Genomic DNA, 8,490 nt, shown 5'->3' with positions numbered 1-8,490 from the left:
TTCCCTGGATGCCTTGAGAATTCTTTCTTTGTCTTTGATTTTTGATAATTTTAATACAATATGTCTTGGAGAACGCCTTTTTGGGTTGAGATAATGGGGTGTTCTGTTGACTTCTTGATTTCCAAGCTCTAGTTCATTCCTTAGATTTGGTAAATTCTCATCAACTATTTGTCTGACTATGCTTTCTAGTCCCTGCTCCTTTTCCTTGCCTTCGATAATGCCCATTATTCTTATGTTTTTTCTCCTGATGGTATCAGCTAGTTCTTGAATTTCTCTTTCATTATTTTTTCAATGCCTACAGCACCTGGTATTCCTAGGTGACCTCCCATCCAAATACTAACTAGGCCTGACCCTGCTTAGCTTCTGAGATCAGGTAAGATCAGGCGCATTCTGGGTGGCATGACTGTAGACTCTTTCATTATTTTTCATTCTTCGGTTTGTGTCTTCTTTCTGATTTATTTCTAGATTTCTGTCTTTGATATCTCTGATCCTTTCCTCCATTTGGTTGACCGCGTTTCCCAAGTTTGCTGTTTCATTTGTCAGCTCTTGCAATGTGTTCTATATCTCCAGAATTTCTATTTGGTGCTTTTTGAGTGTTTCAATCTCCTTACTAAGGAACTCATTCTGCTCATCTAGTTGTTTTTTCAATTTTTGAAATTGTTGATATAAATTGTTTTGGATCTCATTGAATTTTTTCAGAAGTACCATCCTGAATTCTCTGTCATTTAAGTCGCATATTTCTGTGTCTTTAAGCTTATTTTCTAGAGATTTTTCTCTTTCTTTCTGAGCTGCATTGTCACCTTGATTTTTCATGGTGTTTAATGTTCTATTTCTCCACCTAGGCATTAATGAAAGTGTATTCTGCTTTTTTTTTTTCCTGAAACAAGATTTATTATATAAATGTCTCTCTTTAGCCTGTTGCAAAGAAAGCATCTTTCTTTTGGTTTCCAGTAGGTGGCATCTAAGTCTCTTGGAACCATGTTTTATATAAAGCCTTAATAATGCCTTTTTTTCTTATAGATGTTTACTTATGCTTGCTACCCTCAGTCTGAGTCCCTGTCAGTGTTAGTGACAGTTTTGGTAGTGTTTGCTCTGATTCCCATGGGGTTCTTTTGTTTTCAGTCTTGCTGGATATGGGGGGAAGGGCACTCTGGTTTGTGGGATGGGGCTTTGGCTCAGCCTTGCATTTTGCAACTGCAGCTGGTAATAATCAACTGTCGTTTCTCAGCAGTCCCATTTCTCTTCCATCCCTACTTCTCTGATTTCTTCCCTGCAACCAGCTACGTGGAGCTCACAGCTGTCCCAGGCAGGGCTGTTCAGTGAAACCACAGCATTTTCTCTGCTCCTCCTTCTCCTGCAGAGAGCTCAGGGTATGAGAGGCAGCTTCTTTGTTTCTCCCAGTCTACTGCCCATCTCCTGGTGTTCTGACCTGTGGTCATTCTTATGCACAGATCTGTCACACAGTCGTGCTTATATGCAGTCTGGGTGTTTTTTTGTTGAGTTTTAGATGTTCAGTTTATTTTTGTTTAATGGGGAGAGATCTGGGGACGTCTTTCACTCTGCCATGTTTCTGACATCCAGACCCCTAAATGCATTTAGATGCCAGAAGTTTTCCATGATAATTGAAGTACTCCAGAATTAGGAAAAGAGTAACTATTTAATCATCATGAACAGGGCTTTTAAATCTAGGGCTTTTTATTTAGGCTTCAGGAGATCTCTGAGCTCTCCAAATTTAATGAAATATTTATGTATATACATATGTATATTTTGTCTATGATTTTTTTCCTAGGAAGAGAATATACAGCTTATATGGAATTCTCAGATGAATTCTGAAATTCTTCAAAGCCTAATTATCTCCTTAGATATGAAGGTGACAGAGCATAGTATAGGAGATTTTGAATGCTGGGGAGAAATGTACACTACTTTATTACAGTTTTTTTTGTTTTGTTTTATGTGTGTCTTTCCCTCTATTAGACTTTGTCTTCTTTGAGGGAAAGTCTGACTCATCTGTGTATCTCTGATGCCCAGTAGGGTATCTAGCACAGAAAAAAAAAATCAATACATGGTTTCAAATAAGGAATGAAACCAGGCCACTGGGGTACACAGGAATCAGGGTAAGGTGGGAGGAAAGACATTGACGTAGGACTATATATCTAGGTCCCTACCTTGGTGGGCATAGACAGAGAAGATAGAGGTGCAAGGATGTCCAGTTATCTTTAGTTAATTGATGCTTTTTACAGGGTCTAATTTTATATACACGTATTCTTTTTTGGGATCATTCTCAGTAGGAGTTAAAATCTAACTTCTCAGCTCTTCTTCTTTCCTAGTTAAGATGTGCTTTTCAATCAATAAAAATGAATAATTTAAATTCAATATACCTCTGTCACTATCAATAATACTTTTGTGAGTGATGTAGTACTATGGTAATTCAATTTGTTAGTCACTGCCACACTTTCACATGACAGTCTGCTGAAGTTGTAAACTTAATTTACTCTAGGCACTTGACACAAGTAACATTGATGAGTTTTATTCTTTAAAAAATTGATTCGGCCACCCCCAAAAATTTCCTATGTATTTGTGTTTTATTGAATAAACAGGCATCTGTCTGGTTAAAAAGCTTCTTTAAGCTAAGGAAGCTTCCCACTTGATTTTAAGCAGAACTTTGTTGAACAATTTAGACTTCTTTGTTGAACAATTAAAACCTTAAGGTTAAGAATGATCTGGGATGTTGTGTTGTGATGCCTGTTTGCTCACTTCCCGTATAGCTTTTTATCATCTAGGGTACAGAGTCTGCTTCTGGATAGCTCTCACATTTAAAAAGTTCTCCACAGCAGAGGCAAAAATAACTGTTTTGCAACTTTAACCCATTATTAGCTTTCCTGAGTTATACATTGTAAATTTATTCACCAACTACTTGCAGGTCCTTTCATATATTTGAAGGCTGTTAGGATGTATGTTCAAGATTTTTCTTGTTCAGGTTAAACTTTCCTAGTACTTTCAATTCCTTTTCATTCGACAGGGTTTCTAGATTATCTCACAATTGTGGTCATTCTTCTCTAGCTAGACCATGGTTATAGGTATTTCTTTAAAATGTGGCATGTAAGACCAAAGACAACACTCTTGGTGTGATATAAGGTACTAAACTTAACTTATGACTCTTTTTAAAATGATGCTCTCAAACTATTGTCCATTTTTTAAAGTAAAATTAATGAGCTATATATTTTACCTGTTATTCTTTGTTGTTTGTTTCCCTTTTTTTGATTTAAATTAAATATCCATAACTCATTTTTCCATAATGAATAATTTTCATTTAAGTAAAATTACCAACTTAAATGGAAGAATTGAAAAATGTGGATCCACTAACAATCATTTTATGAATAACTAAGTGCAGAGCCCCCTTTATATGAGGTCTCATTAAGCTCTCTTTTTTTCATAGGAAACACTTATTATAACTGTAATTAATTATATCTTTAATTATCTGGGAATTCTGAGATTTATAAATTAATTGTGGAGAACTGGTAATTTTAATAAACTTGATTTTTCTTATAGCACTAAAAAAAGTCTTTTATTACAGAAAACTTCAAACATTTACCAAATTAAGAAATGTATTTTAATGAGCTCTCATGAACTCATAACCCAGGTTTGACAAATATCAGTTCATGGTCAATCTTGTTTCACCTATACAATCCCACTCTTCTACCTAAGATTATATTGAAGCAAGTCCAAGACATCATATCATTCCATCTTAAATATTTCAGTATCTATTTCTAAAAGATATAAGCTCTTTATGAAAATCATATTCTCAGTACCATTATGACACTTAAAAATTTAAGTTGTCATAAAATAATATAGCTAGTGTACAAATTTTCTTGATTTTCTTATAAATTTTCTTTTAAATTTGTTTGAATAAAGATCCAATGGAATTCTATACTTTGCACTTGTTTGATATGTTTCTTAAGTCTCATTTAATCTTTAAGGGTCTCTCTCTCTTTCATTTTTAATTTATTCAAGAAGCCAGGTGACTTGTTCTATAGTTTCCTAGTCTAAATTTTGCTGATTGAATCCTAGTAGTGTCACTTAAAATATTTCTGTCCTCTATTTTCTATAACTTGGTAGAGTTGGATACTTAATGAAGTTTAGGTTTGATCTTTTCACAAGAATACCTCATAGATAGGGTTATGTACTTCCATCAGGAAGCATAGAATTTCAGCCTGCCTCTCTTTTTATGATGACAGCAGCCACTGATGCTCATTGCCTACATCTGTAGGGGTTGAGAAATGGTGATAACCTAGCACTACTATTCCTTCTTCATTTATTAGTTGGAATACTTCCATAAAGACAATTCTCTCATCATCAACTATTTAGTTTCAATGAGGTATATACTATATAAGAGGGGCAATGTGAATTCTTCATTTTTTATTTACCAGTTTTCAAAATAATGAGTTTGTTCACTAATAGTCAATAGTAATGACTTGCTTCACTGTTATTATAAACTCATATTTTTAATAAACTTATTGTGTTTGAATCTATTGCAATTATCATTTTTATTGACTCATCACATTGACTCTTGGGTCCTTTGACATGACCCTATTTGTTTTTGTTAACTTACTTGCTATCTGATATGACAAGATGATCCAGTCTCAACTTGAACATTTTCTGTCCCAGACCTAGAATCTGTAATTTCTTTTGGTGGGAAATGGTATTTTGAGATGACAGACTGAGTGCTAGAGTTGCTCATTGCTAGGGTCGCTCAGTGCTTCTTGGCTTTTTCAGTGAACAGAACTAGAAAATATTTTAATGTAAAATATCTCATGAATTTATAGAATAGTTCTACTTCAAATTCAGGACTGCGGATTTTTAATCTTGAGATTATCAATCTTATGTCTTTATCTCCTTTTTATCCATGCCCCAAATCTTGCTTTTTAATGATACTAACAAAAGTACTTATTTCCTTTACCATTAATGACTCTAAACTATCACCAATAATAAGACTACACCAAACAGTTTAAAATTTTTAAAAAAATTAATTTAGTTCTTAAGATATATCTGACTAGGAATGGAGAGTCAAATTACTGTGTTTTAAAAGAACTAGGAGTAGTTCCTCTATGGATTGTTCTGGTACCAACTCTATATACAAGTTAATTTATTTCAATTTTATTTCATTTTATAGTGATTGTTTTTTAAATTTAATTTAATTTTATAATTATGTACGATATTACAAAGATCTAAAGTCACAAATCTAAAAAACGAGGTGTATTTAGAAAAATCTAGCTTTGATTCTCATTCCCTACACTATGTCCTCTCTGTCTCCCACAGATAGCCATTTCAAAAGTAATTAAAAAAACATGTATTATAGTATAATATACACTCGGAAAAGAAAAAGTCATAAGCATATAGTTCAGTGAGTTATCACAAAGTGAACACATCACAATACCACCACCCATGTGTTCAAGAAACAGAACAAAAATAGCACACCAGAAGTTGCCCTCATGCATTCCATTGTGTCACTACTCCTCCCTTCTTCCCCAAACTAGATATTATCCTGACTTATAAACTTATCAATTAGTTTCCCTTGCTTTTTACTTTCATATAAGTGGAATCATATGGTATGTATTCTTTTGGATCTGGCTTCTCTCATTCAATATTCTGTTTGTGAGATTCAGCCATGGTGTTTAATGGAACAGTCATTTGTTCACTTTCATTACTGTATAATATTCCAAAATTTACCTATACTAATGTCGATGGACATTTGGGTAATTTTGAGTTTTTGTATTTTAAATTCATGGTCCTAAGAACATCCTTGTAAATATATTTTTTGGGGGTTGGTTATAGACCTAGAGTGAGATTTATGAGTGATAATAATATGTATATGTTCAAATTTAATACACAGTGCCAGTTTTCCAAAGCAGTTATACCAGTTTAGATATCCAGCAGTAGGGTATGAGTTTTTTTGTTTGTTTGTTTGTTTCACATTCCATCCAAGAAGAAGGCATAGCTCTTCAATTATTTAGATACAGTTTTGTGTTATTTGTTAAAGTTTCAAGGTTTCTACATATGGATCTTGCAAAATTATTGTTAACTTTATTCCTCTGCATTTAAATTGTGTGTGTGTGTGTGTGTGTGTGTGTGTGTGTGTGTGTGTGTATGGTATCCTTTTGCGTATTCTCCTTAGAAATAGGAATCTTTTGAATTTTGCATATTTGATTTGTATATGACCACCACAATGAAACTTTTAGTTCTCATAGTATTATAGTTGTCTCTTGTATTACATGGGTATATACCTTGTGTTACATGGGTATATGATCTTCAAATAATGACAAACTAAATTTCATTTTCAACATTTCAGCCTCGTATTTTTCTTTATCTTATTGTGTTAGCTAAGACTGCCAGAACAATTTGAAAAATAAGAGCATTAATGAGCATCCTTGTCTTTGATCAGAATACTTATAGTTTTTTAAAATTTAATATAATATTTATGATTGATTTTTGAAAAATATTCTTCAAATTAAGAAAGTTCCTTTCTGTTTCCAGTTTGCTTAGAGTTTTTTTTGGAGGGGGGAGGGCATGAAATGGTACAAACTTTTTCTTTTCTGACTTTGTTGAAATATAATAGACAATTAGTTGCTCATATTTATATTGTACAATTCAACGAGTTTTTACTAAATTATAGTTGGCATAAAATAATATATTAGTTTCAGTTGTACAGCATAGTTACCAGAGATCCAAATAACTCACAAAATGATCACACCACTAAATCTAGTGCCCCCATCCCCCTTACATATTTATTACATTATTAACCATCTTCCCCATGCTACACTCTACATTTCCATGTCTATTCTGCAACTATCCATTTGTACCTCTTAATCTCTTATCCTGTTTTTCGCTGTCCACCCCAACCCCCCTCCCACCTAATAGCCATCAAAATATTTCTACTTTTGTTGTTATTTATTTTGATCTTTAGATTCCACATGTACATGAAATCATGCAATATTTGTCTTTATCTATCTGACTTATTTCATTCAATGCAGTACCCTCTAGGTTCATGAAGGCAATACCTTTTTCAATCCCTTCCTTTTTTTGTCTGGTGTGTCTTTAAATCTGAAGTGAGTCTCTTGTAGGCAGCATATGTAGGGGTCTTGTTTTCTTATCCATTCAGCCACTCTATCTTTTGGTTGGAGCACTTAATTCTTTTCCATTTGAGGTACTTGTTGATAGGAATGTAGTTATTACCATTTTTATTCCTGTTTTGGATACATGCTTTTTTCTTCTTAAAGAAGGCCCTCCAACATTTCCTGCAATACTGGCTTGGCATTGTAAATTCCTTGAGCTTATTTTTGTTTGGGAAGCTCTTTATCTCTAAATGACATTATTTATCCAGAAAAGCTGTCATTTAGAGTCAAAGGACTCTAAATGACAGCTTTTCTGGATAAATAATTCTTGGTTATAGATCCTTAATTTTCAGTATGTCAAATATTTAGTGCAAGCCCTTCTGTCCTGCATAGTTTCTTTTGAGAAATCAGCTGCCAGTCTTATGGGTGCTCCCTTTAGGTAACTAAATACTTTTCTCTTGCTGCTTTTAAGACTCTCTCTTTGTCTTTAATCTTTGGCATTTTAATTATGCTGTGTCTTAGTGTGGGCCTCTTTGGGTTCCTGGTATTTGGGACTTTCTGAGCTTCTTGGAGTTGTATGTCCATTTCCTTCATCAGGTGAGGAGAGTTTTCCATCATTATTTCTTCAAATAGCTCTTCAACGTCTTATTTTTTTTTATTTTTCTTTTTTAGGTACCCCTATGATATGGATATTTTTACATTTAATAGTGTCCCATAGGCTCCTTAAGTTATTATTATAGTCTTGGCTTCTTTTTTCTTGCCATTCTGATTGAGTGTCTTTGGCTTCCCCATCCTCTATCAGTTGTTTGATCTTCTTCTTTATTCATTGTTATTACATTTAATATACTTCTCATCTAGATAATGAGTTCTTCATTTCTGACTGGTTCCCTTTTATAATTTCCAGTTCAATTTTTTTTTAAATACCTACAGCACCTGGTATTCCTAGGTGGTCTCCCATCCAAGTACTAACCAGGCCCGAACCTGCTTAGCTTCCGAGATCTGACAAGATTGGGCATGTCCAGTTCAATTTTTATGTTTTTTTTTTAAAATCTCTTTGTTAACGTTCTCACTGAGTTCATCTACATTTCCCCTAAGTTCATTGAGTGTCTTCATAACCAGTGTTTTGAACTCTGCATTGGTTAGATTGCTAGACTTCATTATTCCTGGATATCTGTTCTGTTCTCTCAGATGGTTTCTCCTTCTTTGTCTTTCCACTTTAGCTGCCTTTCTCTGTCTGTTTCTAGGTACTAAGCAAAGCTCCTAAGTCTCCTAGTCTTATTAGTGCAGCTTTGTGTAGTAGGTGTCCATTAGCACAGTCCTGAGAGAGGTTCAGCTGCAGGCTAAGTTTAGTTCCAGTCTGTGTCCCTCTGGGGCTACCTGT

The 8,490-nt window shown here is 34.0% G+C and overlaps 1 pseudogene; it reads right to left on the bottom strand.

The window, feature by feature from the left end:
• Window positions 1-292: 292 nt before the first annotated feature.
• Window positions 293-411, bottom strand: LOC111733429 (annotated as a pseudogene).
• Window positions 412-8,490: the final 8,079 nt, after the last annotated feature.

Source organism: Pteropus vampyrus, unplaced genomic scaffold (genome assembly GCF_000151845.1).
Source record: "Pteropus vampyrus isolate Shadow unplaced genomic scaffold, Pvam_2.0 Scaffold566, whole genome shotgun sequence".
Lineage (NCBI taxonomy): Eukaryota > Metazoa > Chordata > Mammalia > Chiroptera > Pteropodidae > Pteropus > Pteropus vampyrus.
This window is presented reverse-complemented; position numbering and strand designations above follow the sequence as displayed.